Source organism: Scyliorhinus canicula, chromosome 8 (assembly GCF_902713615.1).
Source record: "Scyliorhinus canicula chromosome 8, sScyCan1.1, whole genome shotgun sequence".
In the NCBI taxonomy this organism is placed as follows: Eukaryota; Metazoa; Chordata; class Chondrichthyes; order Carcharhiniformes; family Scyliorhinidae; genus Scyliorhinus; species Scyliorhinus canicula.
This window is the reverse complement of record NC_052153.1, coordinates 65646298-65673021: the sequence shown is the minus strand read 5'-3', so window position 1 is coordinate 65673021 and position 26724 is coordinate 65646298. Positions and strand designations below refer to the sequence as shown.

Genomic DNA, 26724 nt, shown 5'->3' with positions numbered 1-26724 from the left:
ATCGAAAAATTTCAATAAAAATTATTTAAAAAAAAAGACATAGCATGCAAAGCAGCATACAAAGCTAGCAACCAAGTGCTGGAAAATGGGATTTGAATAGATGCTTGACGGTCAGTGCAGACATGATGGGCCGAAGGGCCTCTTTTTGTGCTGTAAAGCTGACGCTATGCTGAAACAAAGGCCAAATTAGTTCCAGAATAACTGCATGTTTGATGGGATCATACAGATCATGATAAGCAAGACACATCCTTTGGCATCAAGAATGGATATTACTGAGCATATGACTGACAGTGTCATGCACAACTACGCTGGGGAGCTAACCAACATTTGGTTCAGATAGGTTTCTTATTCTTCGATGGCTTAATGGTGAGATGCAGTACTGCAGCTTGAAAATTTTGCTTTCATAAGATGGAAAGAGTTGTAATTGTGCCTAAAAATATTTAGCCTTTACCATTTCATCATTATTGCCATATTAGTACTGTTTCTTGACTTGCTTTATATATTACAAAGTAAAATTACAGCACAGGAACAGGCGCTTCGGCCCTCCCAGCCTGCGCCGATCCAGATCCTTTAGCTAAACCTGTCACCTATTTTCCAAGGATCTACTTCCCTCTGTTCCCCGCCCATTCATATATCTGTCTAGATGCATCTTAAATGATGCTATCGTGCCCGCCTCTACCACCTCTGCTGGCAAAGCATTCCAGGCACCCACCACCCTCTGCGTAAAAAAACTTTCCACGCACATCTCCCTTAAACTTTCCCCCTCTCACCTTGAAATCGTGTCCCCTTGTAATTGATACCCCCACTCTTTGGGGGGGAGGGGGGGAAAGCTTGTTGCTATCCACCCTGTCCATATCTCTCATAATTTGGTAGATCTCAATCAGGTCCCCCTCAACCTCTGTCTTTCCAACGAAAACAATCCTAATCTCTCAACCTTTCTTCATAGCTAGCACGCTCCATACCAGGCAATATCCTGGTGAACCTCCTCTGCACCCTCTCTAAAGCATCCACATCCTTTTGGTAATGTGGCGACCAGAACTGCACGCAGTATTCCAAATGTGGCCTAACCAAAGTCCTATACAACAGTAACATGACCTGCCGACTCTTGTACTCAATATCCCATCCATTGAAGGCAAGCATGCTGTATGCCTTCTTGACCATTCTATCGACCTGCGTTGCCACCTTCAGGGTACAATGGACCTGAACTCCCAGATCTCTCTGTACATCAATTTTCCCCAGGACTCTTCCATTGACCGTATAGTCCGCTCTTGAATTAAATCTTCCAAAATTCATCACCTCGCATTTGCCTGGATTGAATTCCATCTGCCATTCTCTGCCCAACTCTCCAATCTATCTATATTTTGCTGTATTCTCTGACAGTCCTCCTCGCTATCAGCAACGCCACCAATCTTAGTATCATCTGCAAACTTGCTAATCAGACCACCTATACCTTCGCCCAGGTCATTTATGTATATCACAAACGACAGTGGTCCGAGCACGGATCCCTTTGGAACACCACTAGTCACCTTTCTCCATTTTGAGACACTCCCTTCCACCACTACTCTCTGTCTCCTGTTGCCCAGCTAGTTCTTTATCCATCTAACTAGTGCACCCTGAACCCCATATGACTTCACTTTTTCCATCAACCTGCCATGGGAAACCTTATCAAACGCCTTACTGAAGTCCATGTATATGACATCTACAGCCCTTCCCTCATCAATTAATGTTGTCACTTCCTCAAAGAATTCTATTAGGTTTGTAAGACATGACCTTCCCTGCACAAAACCATGCTGCCTATCACTGATAAGTCTATTTTCTTCCAAATGTGAATAGATCCTATCCCTCCGTATCTTCTCCAACAGTTTGCCTATCACTGACGCCAAGCTCACAGGTCTATAATTCCCTGGATTATCCCTGCTACCCTTCTTAAACAAAGGGACAACATTAGCAATTCTCCAGTCCTCCGGAAGACCTCACCCGTGCTCAAGGATGCTGCAAAGATATCTGTTAAGGCCCCAGCTATTTCATTCCTCACTTCCCGCAGTAACCTGGGATAGATCCCATCCGGTCCTGGGGACTTGTCCACCTTAATGCCTTTTAGAATACCCAAAACTTCCCCCTTATGCCGACTTGACCTAGAGTTTTAAACGTCCATCCCTAGCCTCAACATCCGTCATGTATACCGATGCAAAGTACTCATTAAGAATCTCACCCATTTCCTCTGACTCCACACATAAATTCCCTCTTGTCCTTGAGTGGGCCAATCCTTTCTCTAGTTACCTTCTTGCTCCTTATATATGAATAAAAGGCTTTGGGATTTTCCTTAACCCTGTTAGCCAAAGATATTTCATGACCCCCTTTTAGCCCTCTTTATTACGCGTTTGAGATTTGTTCTACTTTCCCGATATTCCTCCAAAGCTTCATCAGTTTTGAGTCTTCTCGATCTTGTGTATGCTTCCTTTTTCATCTTAGCTAGTCTCATAATTCCACCCGTCATCCATGATTCCCTAATCTTGCCATTTCTATCCCTCATTTTCACAGGGACATGTCTGTCCTACACTCTAATCAACCTTTCCTTAAAAGACTCCCACATTTCAAATGTGGATTTACCCTTAAACAGCTGCTCTCAATCCACATTCCCTAGCTCCTGCCGAATTTTGTTATACTTGGCCTTTCCCCAATTTAGCACTCTTCCTTTAGGACCACTCTCGTCTTTGTCCATGAGTATTCTAAAACTTAAGGAATTGTGATCGCTATTCCGAAAGTAATCACTGACTGAAACTTCAATCACCTGGCCGGGATCATTCCCCAATACCAGGTCCAGTATGGCCCCTTCCCGAGTTGGACTATTTACATACTGCTCTAAAAAACTCTCTTGTATGTTCCTGACAAATTCTGCTCCATCTACACCTCCAACACTACATGAGTCCCATTCAATGTTGGGGAAATTACAATCTCCCATCACAACCACCCTATTGCTCCTACATTTTTCTATAATCTGTCTACATATTTGTATCTCTACTTCACGTTCGCTTTTGAGAGGCCTGTAGTAGAGTCCCAACTTGGCTTCCCTTTTGCTGCATAAATTAATTTTGAGACTCTAAATCAAGTAATAATATTGGAATCTGATGGCAATGCTCATGAAATCACTTTTCATTTAAAAAAAAAAGGAAACTCGTTGTGGTAAAATGATACATATCAATTAGCCAGCAGTTCTCTGGCCCAAAATATCTTCAGTTTACACAAATAAGATGTTATGACTTTCAGCTGTGCAGTCTGTAAAAGATCAAGGATAGTTTTAAAACATTTGAAGTTACTCAATCCTTAATTAGATCTCCAACCTTATTCTTAAACCAACTTCCAGTGAACTAATAAAAACAATCTTGTAAAATTGCTTAATTAAAACCCTTTAACTTGCCTGTTGACAGATCTTAATTGGTGATTTTGTGCATCTGTGTCCAGATGTAGAGAACCATTTACAAAATATATGGGGCGCGATTCTCCGCTGCCCACGACAGGTCGGAGAATAGCGGGAGGGCCTTCCCGACATTTTTCCCGACCTCCCGCTATTCTCCCCCCACGGCCGCCCCACGACATGAATCGCTGCTCGCCGTTTTTTACGGTGAACAGCGATTCTCCCCAGGCCGATGGGCCGAGTTCCAAGGCCTTTACGGCCGTTTTCACGAACGCAAACACACCTGCTCTCACCGTTCGTGAAAACGGCCGCAAAGTGCCGTCCCGGACAACCATGGCACCGATTGGCACGGCCGCACCACGCATGCACCACGCATGCGCGGCTGACGTCATCGTGCGCGTCAGCAGCCTTGGCGCGCGGGCTTAGCGACGATCACTAAGCCTGCGATGCCGTTCTTCACGGGGCCGCGCTGCTAGCCCCGACCGGGGGGGAGAATCGGGTCCCGGGAGGGGGTGCGGAGGCTCCCGTGAAACACGGCCAGTTTCCCGGCAGCCTTTACGACTCTCCGCATTTGCGGAGAATCGCGCCCATGGAGACTCAAATGGCACACGAGACGTGCGTGCGGCAGTGAGGTGCCAACAAGACGCAAGTGGCCGGCCGGCGGCCACGAAACGGACAACGGACGCACACACGTGAACGTTTCTTCCTTGTTCTTCTTAATCTGCAGCTTTTGACATCGTTGACCACACTGATTCTTCTCCAACGCCTCGCTACTCATCCAGCTGAGTGCAACTACACTCTTGTGCCTGCATTCCTAACTCCCTTTCCTCGCCATCATATCAATCTCTCCTTTTCCTGTTCACGCACCAAAACTTTTGTTTTCTTCAAGGATCTGTCATTTGGCCCTTTCTATTTCTTATTTACGTACATCCCTTGGCATCCCGATGACGGTGTTAATTTTTAGATGTACGCTTATGATCAGCTCCTTTGTGCCCATCTTCCCTCGCTCTTTATCCGACATCCAGCACTGGATGAACAGAAATATCCTCCAGTCAAATTTTGCGAAGACTGAAGCCATTTTTTTTGGCCCTTGACAAAATCTGTTCCCCAGCTCCCATCCGTCTCTCTGGCAACATTTTGAAATTAAACCAGTCCGTTCACAGCCTTGGCACGTGTAGGAGGTCAGGAACTCATCTTGGGATCGTATGTGACACCGAATCAAGGTTGCCTAATTCCACTTTAGTAGCATTGCTCAACATTGCCCCAATCTGGGCTGATCTGCTGCTGAAAGTCTCCCTGTGCCGTTATCTCTATACTTAACTCTTCCAACATACTCCCGGCTGGTCTCCCACTTTCTACCTTCCTTAAATTCTGTCATTCAAAACTCTGCCGCGGTTTTCACCAAGTTCCATTCCCCTGTGCTCACTGACTGATGTTTGGCTCTTGGTATCGCAACATTTTCATTTTAAGATTCTTCTCCTTGTTTGCAAAACACTGCCTGGCCTTGACCTTCTGAATCTATACAGTATCCCCCAGCCCCTCATCCCTCTAAATATTTGCCGCCCTCTCGTGCATTCACAGTCATAATTGCTGCACCATAGGGCAGCATGTGGTGCAGTGGTTAGCTCTGGGACTGTGGCGCTGAGGACCTGGGTTCGAATCCCGGCCCTCAGTCACTGTCCATGTGGAGTTTGCACATTCTCCCCATGTCTGCGTGGGTTTCACCCCCACAACCCAAAGATGTGCAGGCTGGGTGGTTGGCCGCGTTAAATTGCCCCTTAATTGGGAAAAAAAAATAATTGGGTACTCTTAATTTATGAAAAAAAAATAATTGGGTACTCTTAATTTATGAAAAAAAAATAATTGCTGCACCATTGAGGCTGTCTTCAGTTGTCCAGGCCACAAGCTCTGGAATTGTCTCCCTGCACCTCTCCGCCTCATTTTGATTTACTCCTTTTTAAGAAACTTCCCAAAACTGTCTACGTTTGCCAGGTTTTTGGCTGTCTGACCTAATATCCTCCGTGTAATAATCTTTATTGGTGTCACAAGTAGGCTTACATTAACACTGCAAGGAAATTACTGTGAAAAGCCCCTAGTTGTCTCACTCCAGTGCCTGTTTGGTGTTGCACGTTTTACTTGAGTGTATTACGCGTTTTATTGGAGTGTATTAACACGCCTCCGTTTAAAGGCCGTGCTTAACACTACTACAGCTCTGTGTATGTAATTATGCTCGGAGTCGCCAGGTGCCGTATTTAGACACCTCAAGTATATCAAGGTCAGGTTCAAAGTAATAAAACTGTACACCGATTAGTAAGTTCAAACGATTGATATTTATTATAACAAATATAATAAATACACATGCATACGCTAAAGAGACTAAGTTACTTCTAAACTAAACGACTAAAATACTTATCTAAACAGGAACAGGCAAGGTCAGGGAGCGAGGCCTTCGTCCCGTTCTTGGTCTGCAACTCTCAGAAAGTTAGAGGTCGTCAGGGTCTAGCAAGTCTGGTTCACGTAGCGAGCGTCGTGGTGAAACTTACAGTTCGATGGCTGGTGGCTCAACGGCTGGTGATGGAACTGGAGTCAGGATGCGATGTATCAGCAAAGCGATGAAGACAGCAGAGAGCCGGAGCCAAGACAACAGCAGAGCCGGAGCCAAACAACAGACAGGACCATGTGCGGGATCTACTTTTATAGGTCCCCTAAAGTCCGTGCCTTTTCGGGGCGGTTCTCTACCTGTCGTGTATCGATTGGACCTTCTTCCAATCGATATTTTCCAAACCCACCAATCTGAGGGTCTCTTTTCGATGGGTGGGGCGGTCTCTATGGTGCTTTGTGATGGATACTTATGGTGCCGTTTCGTCTGGGCGTCCACTCAAAGTATCCATTCAAACCTAAATGTTTCTATTGTGTGGGCCTAGATCTGGATCACCTCATTACTATGCAAATCGTCGTTGCCATTTACACCTTTAGCTGAGATTCTGCACCTGGCCATAAACTGGTTTTTGTACGTGCAGAATGCTAATTAGCCTTCTGCAAACTGCTTGGCCTTGCTAAGACTGTTTTCTCCCTGCAGCCTTAGCAGTTCTCCATTTTGTAGCCCAGTGTCAATCTTAGGTGGCTACATTGGGTACACTGAGGGAGAATTCAGAATGTCCAATTCACTTAAGTATGTCTTTCGAAGGGCAGCATGGTGGCGCAGTGAGTTCGCCCTGCAGCCTCACGGCGCCGAGATCCCAGGTTCGATCCCGGCTCTGGGTCACTGTCCGTGTGTACTTTGCACATTCTCCCCGTGTTTGCGTGGGTTTCGCCCCCAGAAGCCAATAGATGTGTGGGTTCGGTGCATTCGCCACAGTAAATTGCCCCTTAATTGGAAAAAATGAATTGGGTACTCAAATTTTTTTTTTAAAGTACGTCTTTCGGGACTTGTGGAAGGAAACCCATGCAGTCACGGGGAGAAAGGGTAGACTCCGCACAGACAGTGATCCAAGCCGGGAATTGAACCCGGGACCCTGGCACTGTGAAGCAACAGTGCTAACCAATGTGCTACCATGCCGCTCATGTGTGACTCTGTATCATGCCTGTAAAGTCCTTTGGGCGGCACGACGCAGTGGTTAGCACTGCTGCCTCACAGCGCCGGGGACCCTGGGTTCAATTTCGGCCTCTGGTGAAGTTCGTCCTTTCTCCCCGTGTCTGCGTGGGTTTCTCCCACAATCCAAAAGATGTGCAGGTTATGGGGGACAGGGCGGTCGAGAGGGCCTAGGTAGGGTGGTCTTTCAGAGGGTCGGTGCAGACTCAATGAGCCAAATGGCCGCCTCCTGCACTATAGGTAATCTCTGGTTTCATATTAAATGTACTATATCAATTCAAGTGGGTGTTGTTTTGTGAGCTTGGCCTTCAATTCTGATTTTATTTTATGTTTGGCAGTCAGGACATCTGAATTGGAGACAAATATGCTACACACTAATTGTGTTGTCATCGATCATTTAAGGTAGTTTGTTTGAGGGATGCGAATCTACTGGCAAATAGAATTAGGTAGGCAGGTTAGGAGTTTTTCATGTGTCGATGCAGACTCGATTGTCCGAAGAGCCTCTTTCTGTGCCGTATTGAATATTACAAAGTTAAGTGTTCCCTCCTGAAGGGTAGAGTAATACCTTTATTATTTTGTAATCATGCTCTTGACATATTTGTATCTTAATTGACTTATACAATGAATCAATAATTTTGGGCGAAATTCTCCAACCCCCACGGCGGGTCGGAGAATAGCGGGAGGGCCTTCCCGACATTTTTCCCGCCCTCCCGCTATTCTCCCCCACCCCCCCGCCCAACTCCCGACCCGAATCGCTGCCGCCGTTTTTTTTACGGCCGGCAGCGATTCACAGCTGTTCGATGGGCCGAAGTCCCAGCCCTTTACGCCGTTTTTACGAACGGCAAACGCACCTGGTCTGGCCGTTCGTAAAAACGGCGTCACAAACTCGCTTTTCATAACCATGGCACCGATTGGCACGGCAGTACCACGGCCGTGCCAAGGGTGCCATGGGCCCGCGATCGGTGGGCACCGATCGCGGGCAGCGGGCCCGATGCCCGCGCACTCTTTCTCCTTCCGCCGCCCCGCAGTATCCATTCGCGGGGCAGCTGAGGGGCAACCCGGCCCGCGCATGCGCGGGTTTTGCGCAAATACGCGATGACGTCATCCGCGCATGCGCGGCTGACGTCATATGACGCGTCAGCCGGCGCTAACTCCGGCAAGCGGGCTTAACGATGTTCGTTAAGCCCGTCATGCCGGAGCCTACGGCGTCGGGCTGCTAGCCCCGACCGGGGACCAGAATCGGTTCCCGGTCGGGAAGGGGCGCGCTGGCGTCAAACCCGCCCGGGTTTGACGCCAGCTTTACGATTTCTCCCGTTTTGGGAGAATCGCGCCCGTTGAATTTCATTCTGAACCTAAAATGAATAATTCAATGTAGTTTCCTATTGTGACAAATAGATGGTGCTAGTGCAGTCAGTTTTTAACAGATTGTTGTGCAACATTAATGGCAATCATGAGCAGTACTGTCAAAAATAATGCATTAAATGACTGAAGTGATTCATGGCCCTGGAAGGAGCTATTGCGGTACTGTCCCTAGCTCTGTGCCAGAAGCTCTGCTTTCAAGTATGTGACAGGACTTGTTTGTGACATGGTTCAATGGGCTGTTAATCAGCCCAGGAACCCTTCCACAACCACCTCCACTACTCCTCAAATGGTAGTGTGTGAAGATGATGAAGAATTGGCAGCGGAATGTTTATCAATTGCACTCCTCTTTAAAAAATCAAGCTTATATGGTGTTGATTGGTGCATGCATTATCAATCTCCACCTGTCACTGATTCCGATGTTCCTCAAAGTCCCCATTTTGAGTTGTTCCTCTTTAATGTTACGCAGTTAAAAGGGCCAGGATTCTTATTTGACATGAGCGTTTCAACATTACATTGTTTCATGAAGTGTGAGACATTAAGTTACGTGACCTGATTAGCACCATTTTGGAGCTTGTCACCCATCCTACTCACCAACCCTCCTGCTCCCACCCATCTTGCCACTCGTGGCTCATCTCCGCAGCCCATTGCTCTCACTCTGATGCTGCTCATGTCCTGAGTCCCACGTTACGAGAGTTCGAGAGATGTCCACTGTGGCTGCGAAGGAAGTAGAAAAAGTTAGCATAATGACATTGTATTTTAAATTTACCTTGTATTAGGGTAGCACAGTGGTTAGCACTGCTGCCTCACTGCGCCGAGGTCCCAGATTCAGTCCCGATTCTCAGTCACTGTCTGTGTGGAGTTTTCACATTCTCCCCGTGTTTGCGTGGGTTTCGCCCCCACAACTAAAAGGAATAAAAATGGAGATGTTAAGATTCAAAACAGAGGTAAAAAAACCAACATAAGTGTACTTTACCTGAATGCTCGTAGTATTCAGAATAAAGTAAATGAGTTGATGGCGCAAATCATCGTGAATGACTATGATTTAGTGGCCATTACTGAAACATGGTTAAAGGATGGTCACGACTGGGAGTTAAATATCCAAGGGTATCAAACTATTCGGAAGGACAGAGTGGATGGTAAGGGAGGTGGTGTAGCTCTGTTATTTAAGTATGACATCCGGGCAATAGTTAGGGATGATATCGGTGCTATGGAGGATAAGGTTGAATCCATTTGGGTGGAAATCAGGAATAGTAAGGTGAAAAAGTCACTGATGGGAGTAGTCTATAGGCCACCAAATAGTAACGTTATGGTGGGACAGGCAATAAACAAAGAAATAACTGATGCATGTAGAAATGGTACAGCAGTTATCATGGGGGATTTTAATATACATGTCGATTGGTTTAACCAGGTCGGTCAAGGCAGCCTTGAGGAAGAGTTTATAGAATGTATCGGCGATAGTTTCCTAGAACAGTATGTAATGGAACCTACGAGGGAACAAGCGGTCCTAGATCTTGTTCTGTGTAATGAAACAGGATTGATTCATGATCTCATAGTTAGGGATCCTCTCAGAAGGGGTGATCACAATATGGTGGAATTTAAAATACAGATGGAGGGTGAGAAGGTAAAATCAAATACTTGTGTTTTGTGCTTAAACAAAGGAGATTACAAGGGGATGAGAGAAGAACTAGCTAAGGTAGACTGGGAGCAAAGACTTTATGGTGGTACAGTTGAACAGTGGAGAACCTTTGAAGCAATTCTTCACAGTACTCAGCAAAGGTTTATACCAACAAAAAGGAAGGACAGTAGAAAGAGGGAAAATCAACCGTGGATATCTAAGGAAATAAGGGAGAGTATCAAATTGAAGGAATAAACATACAAAGTGGCAAAGATTAGTGGGAGACTAGAGGACTGGGAAATCTTTAGGGGGCAACAGAAAGCTACTAAAAAAGCTATAAAGAAGAGTAAGATAGATTATGAGAGTAAACTTGCTCAGAATATAAAAACAGACAGTAAAAGTTTCTAAAAATATAGAAAACAAAAAGAGTGGCTAAGGTAAATATTGGTCCTTTAGAGGATGAGAAGGGAGTTTTAATAATGGGAGATGAGGAAATGGCTGAGGAACTGAACACGTTTTTTGTGTCGGTCTTCACAGTGGAAGACACAAATAACATGCGACTGATAGAAATGAGGCTATGACAGGTGAGGACCTTGAGAGGATTGTTATCACTAAGGAAGTAGTGATGGGCAAGCTAATGGGGCTAAAGGTAGACAAGTCTCCTGAATGGCTCCCACGTTCTGTGGAAGCCGTCGTCTGACCCTCGGATGGCGAATTTGATTTTCTCCATTTGGAGAGATTCTGAGAGGTCGGACAGCCAGTCTGCAGCTCTGGGCGGTGCTGCTGACCGCCAGCCAGACAGGATTCTACGGCGGGCGATCAGGGAGGCAAAGGCAAGGGCGTCCGCCCTCCTCCCCAGGAATAGATCTGGCTGGTCTGAAACCCCGAAGACCGCCACTATCGGGCATGGCTCCACCCTCACCCCCACCACTTTGGACATAGCCTCGAAGAAGGCTGTCCAGTACTCCAAGTCTGGGGCAAGACCAGAACATGTGGGCGTGGTTGGCCGGGCCTCTTTGGCACCGTTCACATCTGTCCTCCACCTCCGGGAAGAACCTACTCATACGGTTTCTTGTTAAGTGGGCTCTATGTACCACTTTTAGTTGCGCCAGGCTGAGCCTTGCGCACGTGGAGGTGGAGTTGACCCTATGCAGTGCTTCGCTCCAGAGTCCCCACCCTATCTCCATCCCCAGGTCGTCCTCCCATTTCATTCTTGTTGCGTCCAGTACAGTGTCGTCCCTTTCTACCAGTCGGTCATACATGTTGCTACAGTTCCCTTTCTCTAGGATACTTGTGTCCAGTAGGTCTTCCAGTAGTGTCTGTCGTGGCGATTGTGGGTACGTCCTTGTCTCCTTTCGTAAGAAGTTTTTGAGCTGGAGGTACCGTAGCTCGTTCTCCCCCCCCCCCCCCCCCGGCTAGCCGAAATTTCTCTGTCAGTTCGTCCAGTGTTGCAATCCTGTCGTCCGTGTATAGGTCCCTGACTGTCCGTGTCCCCCCTTCCTGCCTCCATCTTTTGAAGGTGGCGTCAGTCAGTGCTGGTGTGAACCTATGGTTGTTGCAGATGGGAGCCTTGTCTGACATTTTGGTCAGGCCAAATTGCTGCCGTAGTTGGTTCCAGGATTGGAGGGTGGCTGTCACCACTGGGCTGCTGGAGTGTTTTTTGGGTGGGGATGGGAGTGCTGCTGTGGCGAGGGCCCGGAGGGAGGTCCCCATGCAGGAGGCCTCCTCCGCACGCACCCACTCGGCTTCTGGCTCCTGGATCCATCCCCTTACTCCCTCGGCTGTTGCCGCCCAGTGGTAGAATTGTAGATTCGGGAGGGCTAGCCCCCCCCTGGATTTTGTTTTTTGTAGGACCTTCTTTGGGATCCTAGCATTTTTACCCCCCCCCCCATACGAACGCCATGATAAGTTTGTCCAGCACTTTGAAAAAGGCCTTGGGGATGTAGATCGGAATGGATCTAAACAGGAAAAGGAACCTGGGCAGTACGTTCATTTTGATCGTCTGGACTCTCCCCGCGAGGGAGAGTGGGAGTGTGTTCCATCTTTGCAGGTCCTTTTTTACTTCCTCCGTCAGGCTGGTGAGGTTCCATTTGTGGATCCCTTTCCAGTCATGAGCTATTTGGATCCCCAGGTAGCGGAATTTGTGTCAGGCTTGTTTGAACGGTAGCCCCTGGGAAGATCTCGCTTTTGCTCATGTTGAGTTTGTAGCCCGAGAAGGCTCCAAACTCTTTCAGGAGCGCGATGATTCCGTCCATGCTGCTTTGTGGGTCCGAGATGTAGAGGAGCAGATCATCTGCATAGAGTGAGACTCTGTGCTCTCTGCCTCCCCTTCGGATCCCCCTCCAATTTTTTGCTGCCCTGAGCGCGGTTGCTAGCAGTTCGATTGCTAGTGTGAACAGCAGCGGGGACAGTGGGCATCCTTGTCTGGTGCCCCTGTGCAGCTGGAAGTATTGGGAGTTGGTATTGTTGGTCCGTACACTCGCCATGGGAGCGTTGTATAGGAGCGTTACCCAAGCGGTGAACCCTGTTCCAAGCCTGAACGGCTCCAGTACCTCTGAGGTATTTCCGTTCGACTCTGTCGAAGGCCTTTTTTCTGCGTCCAGGGAGACGATCACCTCTTGTGTTCCCTCCCCGGAGGGGGTCATTATCACGTTCAGCAGGCGCCTGATGTTCGAGGTAAGCTGTCTACCTTTGACGAAGCCCGTCTGGTCCTCTGTGACCACCTCAGGTACACAGTCTTCTAGCCTTTTGGCTAGGATTTTGGCCAGTATTTTGGCGTCTGCGTTCAGCAGAGATATGGGTCTGTATGACCCACATTCCGTTGGGTCTTTGTCTTTCTTCGGTATCAGCGAGATTGAGGCCTGTGCTAACGTGGGTGGCAGTGTGCCCCTAGCTAGCGAGTCTGTGAACATCTCCCGCAGGTGCGGGGCCAGCGCTGTCACAAATGTTTTGTAGAAGTCCGCCGGGAATCCGTCCGGTCCCGGCGCCTTCCCCGTCTGCATGGAGCTAATGCTGCCCATGATCTCTCCCAGTGCTAGTGGTGCTTCCAGGTCCCGTTTTCTGCCCTCTCCCACAACTGGTATGTCCAGTCCAACAAGGAACCGGTTCATTCCAGCCTTCCCCGTTAGGGGCTCTGAGGTGTACAGCTCTTGGTAGAAGGCTTTGAAGGTTTTGTTAATCCTCTCTGGTTCTGTTTCCAACGTGCCTCTGGTACCCCTGATTTGCGCAATTTCTCTGGTGGCTGCCTGCTTTCTCAGCTGGTGTGCCAACAGGCGGCTGGCTTTGCCTCCGTGTTCGTACAGGATCCCGCCCGCCTGGCGGAGTTGGTGCAGTGCTTTCCTGGTGGAGAGCAGGTCAAAGTTCCTTTGTAGTTCTTTTCTCTCCGCCAGGATCTCTCCGGTCGGGGCCTCGGAGTATTTACGGTCTACCTCCAGTATGGAGTCGACCAGCTTCTGCCTAGCCACCCTTTCCTCCCTATCTCTTTGCGCTTTGAAGGCAATGATTTCCCCTCTTATTACGGCCTTAAGCGCTTCTCAGATCGTGGAGGATGAGATCTCCCCGTTTTGGTTGTTCTCCGTGTACTCTGCTATGGCCCGCGCTATCCTTTCGCTGAAGGCCTTGTCAGCTAGTAAGGCACCGTCCAACCTCCATGTGGGGCGCTCGGCCCTTCCTGTTTCTAGCCGCACGTCCATGTAGTGTAGAGCATGGTCTGATATCACAATTGCGGAGTATTCCACTTTGTCTATCCCTGGAAGCACCGTTTTCCCCACCACAAAGAAGTCAATTCTGGTGAACACGTTGTGTACTGGGGAGAAGAAGGAGAATTCTTTCTACCCCGGGTGAGCGAACCTCCAGGGGTCCACTGCTCCCATCTGCTCCATAAAGTGACACAGTTCCCTTGCCATGCTTGAGGTTTTCCCCGTTTTGGGGTTTGATCTGTCCGTCTTTGGACCCTGTACACAGTTGAAGTCCCCCCCCATGATTAGTCGATGCGTCGCTATGTCCGGGATTTCTGCCATGGTCTTTTTGATGAAACTCGTGTCGTCCCAGTTGGATGCGTACACGTTGACTAGAACTACCGGTGCCCCATCCAGGGCCCCGCTGACCATGACATACCGCCCCCCTGGGTCTGTGACCGTCTTTGTCGCCCTAAACATTGTCCTCTTGCCGATCAGGATCGCCACCCCCCTGGCCCTTGTCCCATAGCAGGAATGGTAGGTTTGTCCCACCCAGCCCTTTCTTACCCGCAGTTGGTCCTGCTCCCTCAGGTGCGTCTCTTGGAGGAAGACTATGTCTGCCCTCATGTTTCTGAGGTGGGTGAGGGCTCTAGATCTCTTCACTGGGCCGTTAAGTCCCCTTGCGTTCCAGGTGATTATCCTGGTGGGGGGCTTCTGCCCCCTCGTTGAAGGGGTTGAATTATGAGGAAAGGTCGAGTAGACTGGGACTGTACTCGTTGGAATTTAGAAAGATGAGGGGGGATCTTCTAGAAACATATAAAATTATGAAGGGAATAGATAGGATAGATGTGAGCAGGTTGTTTCCACTGGCGGGTGAAAGCAGAACTAGGGAGCATAGCCTCAAAATAAGGGGAAGTACATTTAGGACTGAGTTTAGGAGGAACTTCTTCACCCAAAGGATTGTGAATCTATGGAATTCCTTGCCGTGAAGCAGTTGAAGCTCTTTCATTCAATGTTTTTAAGATAAAGATAGATAGTCTTTTCAAGAATAAAGGGTTATGGTGTTCGGGCCAGAAAGTGGAGCTGAGTCCACAAAAGATCAGCCATGATCTCATTGAATGGTGGAGCAGGCTCGAGGGGCCAGATGGTCTACTCCTGCTCCTAGTTCTTATGTTCTTGTGTTCTAATGTGCAGGGTAGGTGAATTGGCCACGCTAAATTGCCCCTTAATTGGAAAAAATAAATTGGGTATTCTAAATTTTTTTTAAAAAATGTTTTAACCTTGTATTAAAGATATTTCAATTACAAATATAGGAATTCAACAAATAATAGTAAGGCAACACTCCATGAACTTTGAGAGAATGCTGTCCTGCCAGAAGCACTACGATTTGGAGAAGATGTTAACCCAAAGGTGAAGTTATCTTTTCGGGTGGATGGCAAAGGTCCAACACCTGTTCCAAAAATGAAAAGTGGAGCTGCCACTGACCTGGCCAATGTTTATTCTTCTACCAATTTCACAGATTGTTTAATGATTATTGCTTTGCTGTTTGAAGCTCTGTGTGTAAATTGGTTTCAGACAGTTATTACACCTCCAAGTACTTCAGTGACGAGTGTTAAGGCTGGGTATTCTGCAGCAAGTAACTGCTCTCCTGACTCCCTCGAAGCCTGTCCATTGTATACAAGGCACAAGTCAGGAGTGTAATGGAATACTCTCCACTTTCCCGAATGAGTGCAGCTCTGGCAACACTGGAGAAGCTGGACATCATTCATGGCAAAGCAGCTTGCTTGATTGGCACTCCATCCAACACATTAATCACTTACTCCCTCTGCCACCAACATACAATGGTGTGAGAGTTGTTCCTCTTATTTCCTTTCTTTCCATTTATTTCATTAATTTGGTGCATGAACCTATAATTGGGGTGTGTCTTTAAGCAGAAGACTTTGTTAAACAGCCTGCTTGCCAGGATCTGTTCCCAGGTTTTATGTTTTGGAAGGGAGAAACCAGATTTCTTGACACCGAATGGATCCTGGCTTTGGAGGGACTCGATTGGTTAACTGGCAACGTTGGGTTGGCCAAGGAAAGTCAGGACAGTGTCTCTCTTTTTCTCTCGCGCTCTCTCTTTCGCTCTCTCGCTCTCTCGCTCTCTCGCTCTCTCTCGCTCTCTCTCGCTCTCTCTCGCTCTCTCTCGCTCTCTCTCGCTCTCTCTCGCGCTCTCTCTTTCGCTCTCTCGCTCTCTCGCTCTCTCGCTCTCTCGCTCTCTCGCTCTCTCTCGCTCTCTCTCGCTCTCTCTCGCTCTCTCTCGCTCTCTCTCGCTCTCTCTCTCTCTCTCTCTCTCTCTCTCTCTCTCTCTCTCTCTCTCTCTCTCTCTCTCTCTCTCTCTCTCTCTCTCTTGAAATAGCTGCTCTGTTGTTCTGAAGGCACGGAGTGCCTGGCACATCCTTTGCCGTGAACCTGAAATGATGTTGAATCTGCAGGAAAAGTAGAGAACTTCGCCAGAGAAAACCACTGGAAGTCATCCCAGTACATCAAGGAACTGTATCCATTGGTTTTTCAATATGTGGGGCTGGAATTGACCGCGCTAGACAAGGATGTCGTGACAGTGGCAGCAGTGTGTACCATCCACAAGATTCACTGCAGCGACTCAAAGACTCCTTTTGCCAGCACCTCCCATATCCATGACCTCTACCTAGACCTAGAAGGGCAAAGGCAGCAGGTGTATGGAAATAGCACTACCTGGAAGTTCCTCTCCAAGCCACTCGCCATCCTGACTTGAAACTATGTCGCTGTTCCTTCACTGTCGTCGGGTCAAAATCCTGGAACTCTTTCCAACTGCACTGTGGATATACAAAGAACAATACAGCACAGTATCAGGCCCTTCCGCCCTCCAACCCTGTACCGGTCATGATACCACCCTTGGCCAAAACTCTCGGCATTTCCTAGTGCCATATCCCTCTATACCCACCCTATCCATGTGTTTGTCAAGATGTGTTTTGAACGCCATTAATGTTCCTGCTTCCTCAACCTCCCTTGGCAACACATTCCAGACACTCGCCACCCTCTGCATAAAAAATCCTGCCTCGCACATCTCCTCTGAACTTTTCCCCATGGACCTTAAATCTATGCCCCCTGGTGGCCGACCCCTCCACCTTGGGAAAGAGTGCCTACCCATCCATTCTATCCATGCCCCTCATAATCTTGCAGCCCTCTTATCCGGTCACCCCTCCACCTCCGCCTTTCGAATGAAAAGACTCCGAGTCTATTCGGCCTCTCCACATTGCTAACACCCTCCAGACCAGGCAACATCCTGGTAAACCTCCTCTGCAACCACTCCAAAGCCTCCACATTGTTGCGACCAGAATTGTGTACAAGTGCGGCCTTACCAAGGTTCTATACAACTGTAGCATGACTTGCCAGTTTGTATACTCTATGCCCAATCCAATGAAGGCGAGCATTCCATATGCTTTCTTGACTACCTTGTCCACTTGTGCTTCCACCTGCAAAGATCTGTGGACATGCACGCCCAGATCTCTGACTTTCTATATTCCTAAGAGTTTTGCCATTTACGGTATAGTTCCCCTCTATGTTGGACCTACCAAAATGCATTACCTCACATTTGTCCAGATTAAACTCCATTTGCCATTTCTCTGCCCGGGGCGAAATAATCCGACCCCCCCCCCCCCCCGCAGGGTCGGAGAATCGCTCGGGACCGGCGCAAATCCCGCTCCCGCCTTGGCCGGAATTCTCCGCCACCCGGGAATTGCCGGTTTTGGCCCATCGGCAGAGCGGGAGCCACTCCGGCGCGGGCCTAGCCCCTAAAGGTGCGGAGAATTCTGCATCTTTGGGGACGCCCGACGCCAGAGTGGTTGGCGCCACTCCGCTACGCTGGGACCCCTGTCCTGCCGGGTAGGGGAGAATCCCGGCCCAGGTCTCCAACCAAGCTATGTCCTGCTGTATCTTCTGACAATCCTCAACACTATCTGTCACTCCACCAACGTTGGTGTCAACTGCGAACTTACTAATTAGACCGGCTACATTTTCCTCCAAATCGTTTTATGTACACTACAAACAGAGGACCAAGCACAGATCCCTGTGGAAGACCACTAGTCACAACCTTCCATTCAGAAAAACACCCTTCTACTGCTATCCTTTGCCTACTGTTACTGAGCTAGTTCTGTACCTATCTTGCCACCTTTCCCTCTGATCTTGTGTGACTTCACCTTTTGTACCAGTCTGCCATGAGACACCTTGTCAAAGGCTTTACTAAGTCCATGTAAACAACATCTACCTCCCTCCCCTCATCAGTCATCTTTGTCACCTCCTCAAAAAACTCGATCAATTTAGTGAGGCACATCCTTCCCTTCACAAAACGATGCTGTCTATCGCCTATGAGTCCATTTGTTTCCAAATGGGTATAAATACTGTCCCTGAGAATTCTCTCCAATAATTTACCTACTACTGACGTGAGGCTCACCGGCCTATAGTTTCCAGGATTATCCCTGCTATCTTACAACAGCACTACCGCATTACCTATTCTCCAGTCCTCTGGAGAATAGCCAGTGAGGATACAAAGATGTCAGTCAAGGCCCCATCAATTTCCTCCCTTGCTTCCTTCAGTATTCTGGGATAAATCCCATCTGGCCCAGGAGACTTATCTACCCTAATATCTTTTGAAAGATCCTCCTTTTTGACAACATGGTCCAGACTGTCCACACACCCTACCCAAGAGTCATCTTCCACAAAGTTCCTTTCTTTGGTGAACACTGATGTAAAGTGCACATTTAGTACCTCAAGAAGGCAACTCACCGCCATGCTTTTCTAAGGATGTTTGGTACGGGCAATAAATGCTGGCCTAGCCAGCGATGCCCAAATCACACTTTTTTTTTATTGGGACATCCCAAGGCCTTGAAAGGCTGCATTTGCATGAATGTCTTTATTCCAGAATTCTAAACACAAAGTATGAAACAAAATCGCAACTTTCTTGAGGGAGGACAATAGAAAATAAACATTGTATGTTGCTCTTATGTATTTTTCTTCTCTTTCTAACCTTGTTCTTCCACTGAGGGATTATCCACTGCTGAAGCTACATGCCTGTGTCCCATTGCAGTTTCAGAGTAATTGGTTGTTTTGACATTCCATGGGCTGTACTTGAGGAATTTTCGGGTTGTCTGCGTTTTGGGCACTTGGCCAGCTTTTGCTTCCTTTCTGGGTTGGCAAGTTTGTGTTCTATTTGTGCTTGTTTTGATTTTAAGATGGTTTAATATTTTAGAAAAGTAGATGGTTTTAAAATTCTAAAAACTGAAGCTTGAGTCTTGTTTTAATTTTATATCCGCATTGCAATGTTCTTTATTTCCAAAGAATTTCTTTTATAATTAAAAAGCTCCCAGAGTTTTAAAGTGGCTGAGGCAGGAAGTAATTAAAGCACAAGTTCTCTGTTTTCAAAAGAGGCAAATTCCTTTAAGGTCAGCATACTTTATGTAAGATTGCAATGGAGATTTGTGGGAGAGAAAATGAGATCTTAAAAAAGCTAACTTCCGAAAGACCACAAGGGGGAAAAGAAAGTTAATTGGAACTTCAAGAATGTGAATTCGTCTGAACTTTAAGCGAAGGGAGTGATTATGAATGTGGATTATCAGCTTTCTGAATTCTGCAGCAAGGTATGTAGTTGTCTTTTTTTTTTGTCCTTTTTTTCAGCATGAAATGTATTTGCTGCCTGCACCTGCTTAATCAGGATTTAAGTTGTTCCATCTGCATTACAGTGGTGATATCTTGCATTTGAACTACTGACTCATGCAAAAAGACAGAATGCAATAGTGGTTTTATCGTGCGTTGACCTCGAGTGGCAGTTAAACTGGCAGATCCATTATAACAAGATCAACTGACTAAATTCAAAATGTTTTTTTTCCTTGTGTGGTGTGCACACAGATGCCAGTAAGTTGCACCTAGATAGCCCGATTCTCTTGAGTCTTGGTGTAACACCTTAAAAAAAAAAAAAAATAATAATTTCATAGGATGTGGGTGTCCGTGGCTAGGTCACCATTTATTTCCCCCCCCCCCCCTCTCAAATTGCCCATGAGCAAGTGATGATGAGGCATCATCTTGAACCGCTGCTGTCTGTGGTGTACCTGTACACAAAGTGCTGTTAGGAAGGGAGTTTGGGGTTTTGACCTAGAGTCCGAGAAGGAACAACAAAATAGTTCCAAGTCGGGATGATGAGTGGCTTGGAGTTGGTGTTCCTCCCATGCACCTGCTGCCCTTGTCCTGCAAGATGCTGGAGGTCGCAAGTTTGGAAGGAGCTGTTGAAGGAGCCTTCGTGAGTTGTTGCAATGCATCTTGTAGATGATGCACACTCCTGTCATTGGTGGTGGAGGGAATGAATGGTTAAGGTGTAGGGTTGGGGTGCCTATCAAGTGGGCTGAATTGGATGATATCAAGCTGCTTGAATGTTGCCGGAGCTGCAGTTTGGCAAATAGAGATTATTTCATTACACTCCTGACTTGTGCATTGAAGATTATGGGCAGGCTTTTGGGGGGGAATTAGGAGGGGAGTTACTTGTTAAAATTCCCACCTCTGATGTGCTGTTGCATCCACAGTATTTCAATGGCTGGTCCAGTTCAGTTTCCGGTCATTGGTAGCCTCCAGGATGTTAAAAGGAGTCCAGCTTCTTTTGCTCTTCTTTCAATGTTACAGTATAGATTACTTGACCCATTTTGTTTGCCCTCAAATTTGAGTTAATTTTTGTCTGTTTTCTGCAGTATGGTCAAAAGTATCTTGGGGCCAAAATCCCGGACTTGGTTGGATTCCTGCATGGCTGCAGGGGGCACCTCACAAAGAAACTTGACTGTTGACTTCAGGTGTTCTGGGTTGAATGAGGTTTTGCATGGCACCGTTGGGCAACCATGTCACTCGGGCATAAGCCTTTCCCTTGTTTAGTGAATACGGGCATTCCAGTTCACTTGTAATTTCATAAAGTCCTTGATAGGATCGCAAAGCAGGTTACAAGATGGAATCTTGTAAAATCGGTGAGAATTTGCTGCAGTGCATTGAAAATTGACAATATTTTAAAAAGTTACAAGACGCCCATTCAATATTAAACAAAGCATACCATTTTCTCCTTGTCAACAAGAAAACATTTTACAGATAGACTGTGGAATTCAATATTTGTTGAAGCGTTTTTGTAGCAACGATTTTAGTCTTGCTATTTCCCCCTCGCTCATGATTTTAAAAAAATGTTTGCCTGTTCTAATATCGGGGAGGCGGGGGCGGGGGGGGGGGGGGGGGATATTCCTTTTAGGCTACACCGGTATAATGGATGGTTTTGAATCAATAGACAAATGATATCTTGCACTTTTTTTTATAAATGCAGCTTCTGACTGTTAACAACTAGCCGCTATTATAAAATGTACAAGAAATGTCACCTTTGATCACTTGCACCACGTTTGAACAGTTTCCAATTGCTGTCAACGTGCAGCCATTCTTTTATCTCATTGTAATAAAAACTCCTGAAAGACATGACTGATGTGTTCAGTCACATGCAGTTCCAAGTTAAATGGACTTGCAATTTCTATTTCGTGTAATGCAAACCCCAGACTATTAAAGTACTGATAAGACTTGGTGTTATCATGCCTCTACATGTTGGCTTAAGGGAATTCTCAGGAACTCTTATGCTGTCTTTTTGGGCTATAGTTATTTTCCAATGTTGTTTTGTGCACATAGACTTTGTTAGACTTCTGAAGGAACTGACACTATTCATACTTGGCACTGGGAAACCTAGAAAAAGCGACAGACAGGAAAGAGGAAAAAAACTGTTCCATTAAGACTGTTCCATCCAGCATGGTGTCATTTATGCCAACCATGAACCCCTCTGAGTCTGTGTATAGGTGCTGCCAAAGACGACTGGCTCAGCTACGGTTTGATCACTGAAAATAGGATGTTTATTCCCCTCCCCACAGTATACACAAGCAAAAACATGTTTTAAATATCCTGCTGACAGTTACTGTGCAAGTTCCCAAAATAACGGCGCGTGCCACTTTCTTGTTATTGAACTCTCTTGGGATTTATAAATCATGTTTCTGAAATTTATTGCCCTCCTAACTTTACTGGTTATCTTGGCTAAGCTTATCCTCCTCTTCAACTGTTGTCCACATATAAGAATTTTCCAATCAAGGTAACTGCCAATCGGGGCCAGGAGGACGATTTGCCCTGGGCCTCGAGCTCAAACGAGGCCTCAAATTTAGACTTGTTAATTTTTTGGCATTTGATAAATTTCAAAACTTGTTTTTATGCGCACAAGGAAATAATATAGGAAAATGAAGTATGTTTTGCTGTTCCATACTGTACATCAGACAGTGCTTGCGCAGACTACCTTACTGGCAGGTGAAGGAGGGTATGTAAGTATGTGTGTACATGAAGGCAGCAGAGCTAGCACAGGGTTGAAGTTCTCTTACTATTTGTTCACTGTAACTCTTGATAATGGGTAGTTTTTCAACATAAAGTCCTCAGAATGAAAATGCTCTTCTGGATTGCAAGCCAAATGAATTGCTTCAAGAAATACTTGAACGTGGACTCTCTGGGGTTGTACCGAATAACACAATTGTACTGTGTATTTTTGACAGTTTGCCTGCATTAGTGGCATCAAGTAAATGCACTTTCAACGTGCAGGTAAAGAACTATCACCGTTCAACTATGGCACAAGAGCATTTGATGGTGTTTCAATGATTAATGTCAACAGCGACATTGTACGAAAGCTAGATTTTTCCTCGACAATTATTCCACTTCAACATAAGACTAGAAAAACATTTGTTAAATAAAATTAAAATTGTGCCTCCTTTTGGTGGGCTATTGTTTTTGTGTATTTTTAAAAAATCATGGCTAGGGCCCTCAAAAGCTGGAAGTGGCCTCTGCCCCTCTGGACCTCTTGAGATAGCCTGGTGCCAAAGGTCGAGGGCTAGAATCTTTGCAGTTTTCTCGCCCTGGAACAGCCGAGTTGATGTCTGCTAATTTAGTAGAGGCTGGAACCTGCAATCTCTTCCAATCTCCTGTGCGCTGATTTCTAGTAAATTAATCGATGCAGTATCAACTTGGACCTTGGAAACGACCCAGCAAATCGATATGCATTTTAATTCGAAAGAATGAATTTTATTTCATTTTTACTTGTAAAAATTTCCCTCAATTAATTAATATAATGTGACTGGGGCACTGAACTATTCAATCCCATGCTCTGGTAGCTGACAGTGCAGTTCTTGACAGCACTGGAATCAGAATCCCACAGTGCAGAAGGAGGCCATTCGACGCATTGAGTCTGCACTGACACTCTGAAAGAGCACTTCACCCAGGCCCACTCCCCCACCCTATCCCCGCGGTCCAGAGACTCCAACTAACCTTTTTTAACATTAAGGGGCACTTTAGTGTGGCCAATCCACATAACCTGCACAACTTTGGACTGTGGGAGGAAACCTCAGCATACGGAGAGAAAGTGCAATCGCCACATAATCACCCAAGGCTGCAATTGTACCTGGGTCCCTGGTGCTGTGAGGCAGCAGTGCTAACCACTGCACCACCGAGCCGTCCCTGTTTGGTAATGGGGAAATATGAGATTCCCATTCTTGATTGCTGGGAAGTAACCTGTGCTGGAAATTGTTGTGATACAACTGGATCAGTAGGGTTATATTGTCACCCTTTTAACTAGCTATTGTGGTGAAATACTGGAGCCGTATCAATGCACTTGAAGACAAGTCCCTCCTGCAGGACAGCTTAGTGGAAAAGGAGAATAACAAGTATATTTTTAAGTGCATTTGTGAAAGATAGATCATATTGACGAGGACTTGGTACTTCCGGTAACCTATAAGATGCCATCTCCTAACACCGAATTGGAGCAAGAAGTTGGCACCCAATCTGTTCCGCCTGCTGCTGACCTCCTGATAAATGCTTGCTGCCCCCGATCCTGACCCCCCCCCCCCCCCCCCCCCCAGTTGCTCCCCACTCCCGGCCTCTTGCTGCCCCCTGCTCACCAACCCCCTGCAAACTTTTGGCGATGGGAGGCAGTGAAGGGTCGGGAACTGACCGATTGGCAAAGCACTGGACATGTGGTTGCAAAAATTTTAACAGGTGTTTTGGGGATGGATATTCTGAGCAAACTTCAATTGTGAAACATTGTATAAGGTTGTCAGTGAGATCACATTAAGACGTGGGGGGGGGGGGGGGGGGGGAGAGAAACAGAATTATTAGTGCTGCAGTTATTAAAATATTTTTGTCATGGGCACATGTGAGCGACCTGTGCAGTTGCAGTGTCAGCGAACAGTCAGCATGGTTTTGTGAAGGGTAGGTCATGCCTCACAAACCTTATCGAGTTCTTTGAGAAGGTGACTGAACAGGTAGACGAGGGTAGAGCAGTTGATGTGGTGTATATGGATTTCAGTAAAGCGTTTGATAAGGTTCCCCACGGTCGGCTATTGCAGAAAATACGGAGGCTGGGGATTGAGGGTGATTTAGAGATGTGGATCAGAAATTGGCTAGTTGAAAGAAGACAGAGAGTGGTGGTTGATGGGAAATGTTCAGAATGGAGTTCAGTTACGAGTGGCGTACCACAAGGATCTGTTCTGGGGCCGTTGCTGTTTGTCATTTTTATAAATGACCTAGAGGAGGGCGCAGAAGGATGGGTGAGTAAATTTGCAGACGACACTAAAGTCGGTGGAGTTGTAGACAGTGCGGAAGGATGTTGCAGGTTACAGGGGGACATAGATAAGCTGCAGAGCTGGGCTGAGAGGTGGCAAATGGAGTTTAATGTGGAGAAGTGTGAGGTGATTCACTTTGGAAAGAATAACAGAAATGCGGAATATTTGGCTAATGGTAAAATTCTTGGTAGTGTGGATGAGCAGAGGGATCTCGGTGTCCATGTACATAGATCCCTGAAAGTTGCCACCCAGGTTGATAGGGTTGTGAAGAAGGCCTATGGTGTGTTGGCCTTTATTGGTAGAGGGATTGAGTTCCGGAGCCATGAGGTCATGTTGCAGTTGTACAAAACTCTAGTACGGCAGCATTTGGAGTATTGCGTACAGTTCTGGTCGCCTCATTATAGGAAGGACGTGGAAGCTTTGGAACGGGTGCAGAGGAGATTTACCAGGATGTTGCCTGGTATGGAGGGAAAATCTTATGAGGAAAGGCTGATGGACTTGAGGTTGTTTTCGTTAGAGAGAAGAAGGTTAAGAGGTGACTTAATAGAGGCATACAAAATGATCAGAGGGTTAGATAGGGTGGACAGCGAGAGCCTTCTCCCGCGGATGGAGGTGGCTAGCACGAGGGGACATAGCCTTAAATTGAGGGGTAATAGATATAGGACAGAGGTCAGAGGTGGGTTTTTTACGCAAAGAGTGGTGAGGCCGTGGAATGCCCTACCTGCAACAGTAGTGAACACGCCAACATTGAGGGCATTTAAAAATTTATTGGATAAGCATATGGATGATAAGGGCATAGTGTAGGTTAGATGGCCTTTAGATTTTTTCCATGTCGGTGCAACATCGAGGGCCGAAGGGCCTGTACTGCGCTGTATCGTTCTATGTTCTATGAACACAGCTATGCCAATGTTGCAACACTTCATGAATCCAGTGCCACCTTGTTCAAAGTTTTCTGGAAAAGGGCAATTGGCAAAAAAAAAACTGAACTGCGCCTCAATACTGAAAATAAAATCGTTGGAATGACAGTGCAAAGTAAAGCAATTGTTATTTGACTGAGAAAACCCATTGGCCCGTGCATTATTCTGAGTTATTCTGCTCATTTTGGTTGATAGGCTATTTACTTGAATTTCCCACTTCCTCAGTCTATGACTCCAATGTGATCTGGGCACTGAAAATAGGATTTTTATTTTGGGAGTTCCCAAGGTAGCAACCACAAATTACTGGTGGTACTTTCCCTCCATATAATCTGTTAGCTAGCCAATCATCTACACGTTGCATTGGTGCCTGCATTCTGGCACAAGGCTATATTGTACTATGATAAAGCCATGCCAAATAGGATTGAAACTGCAATTTTTTCCCTCTTTCTCTTTTCCTCCTCCCTTTTTTAATACAGTAGATCGTTCAAGTTAAGGTATATTCCTGCTGAAACATTTTTTCTTTTAGTTTGACTTTAATAAAATGGTGTCTTGATTGAAAATACCATGTGAATTTGATCATGCTTGTCATTGCTGCTAGGTATTTTGGTGGATTGAATAGTATGTCATGTTTCTAAGACATGAAAGGGATCGTAAACTGTTTAAATCGCTCTGAATATTGCTTCTCCGCCTTTTGGCTAAGATCCAGGCTTAGGTGCAATGTCTTTCTTGTCAGCTTGAATCTTGTATGTTTCACTTGTAGAGACCATGAATTGGCTTCAGTTTGAATTGGTTTTTGGAGCAAATAATGAGATGGATGAAGAATTTGCCCTGTCCACTCCTCGCATTGGCTTTGTAACTTTAAACGATGGGATAAAAACCATTTTGTTAAAAATCACTGAACAAAATGATGACTGCTGCAGGCCACATGATTCAACTTCTGGAAATTTCCACGCAACAGTTACAATGCAAAAGTAACTCTTGAGATGCTGCCTTTTGAGTAGTTATTGAGTTGCCTTCTTTGGATTCTGGGAGAGCAGCTTCCAGTGGCCTGTTCTACTTGCAGGATTTCCTAGAATCAAAATTATAGTAAGTCCAAAAGACAGCTCTAATCATTTCTTGCCACTTTTCATAGCAGTGACACTGAAGGTCGAGTGGTGTAGTAGTCATATTACTGATATCCAGAGGCTCATGCAAATGCAATGCTCTGGGGGCTCGTGCTCAAATCCCACCTTGGCACCTGGTGCAATTTAAATTCGATCAATAAATCTGGAATATAAAGCAATGGTGATCATGGTACCTATCATGGATTGTTGTAAAATCCATCTCTTTCAGGAAAGAGCTCTAGGGAAGGAAAGCTGCCATCCATTCCAGTCTGGCTCATGTACGACTCCAGACCCACAGCACTGTGGGTGACTCTTAACCAGTATCTGAAATTGCCACTCAGTTAGAGAGCAGTTTGGGATGGTCAACAAATGC

At 46.4% G+C, this 26724-nt stretch overlaps 1 protein-coding gene across 6 annotated transcripts in view; it reads left to right on the top strand.

Annotated features, from left to right (window-relative positions):
* kank1a (KN motif and ankyrin repeat domains 1a) overlaps window positions 1-26724 on the top strand; it is a 430902-nt gene that overhangs the window by 169153 nt on the left and 235025 nt on the right. The window contains exon 1 of one of the 6 annotated variants that reach the window (XM_038804688.1): window positions 19130-19315. The exons of the other annotated variants lie outside the window; for them this stretch is intronic. The gene's annotated coding sequence lies outside the window, so the exon portion shown is untranslated. Of the gene's footprint in view, window positions 1-19129; window positions 19316-26724 lie in introns of those variants that run through there. 6 annotated transcript variants of the gene reach the window in all.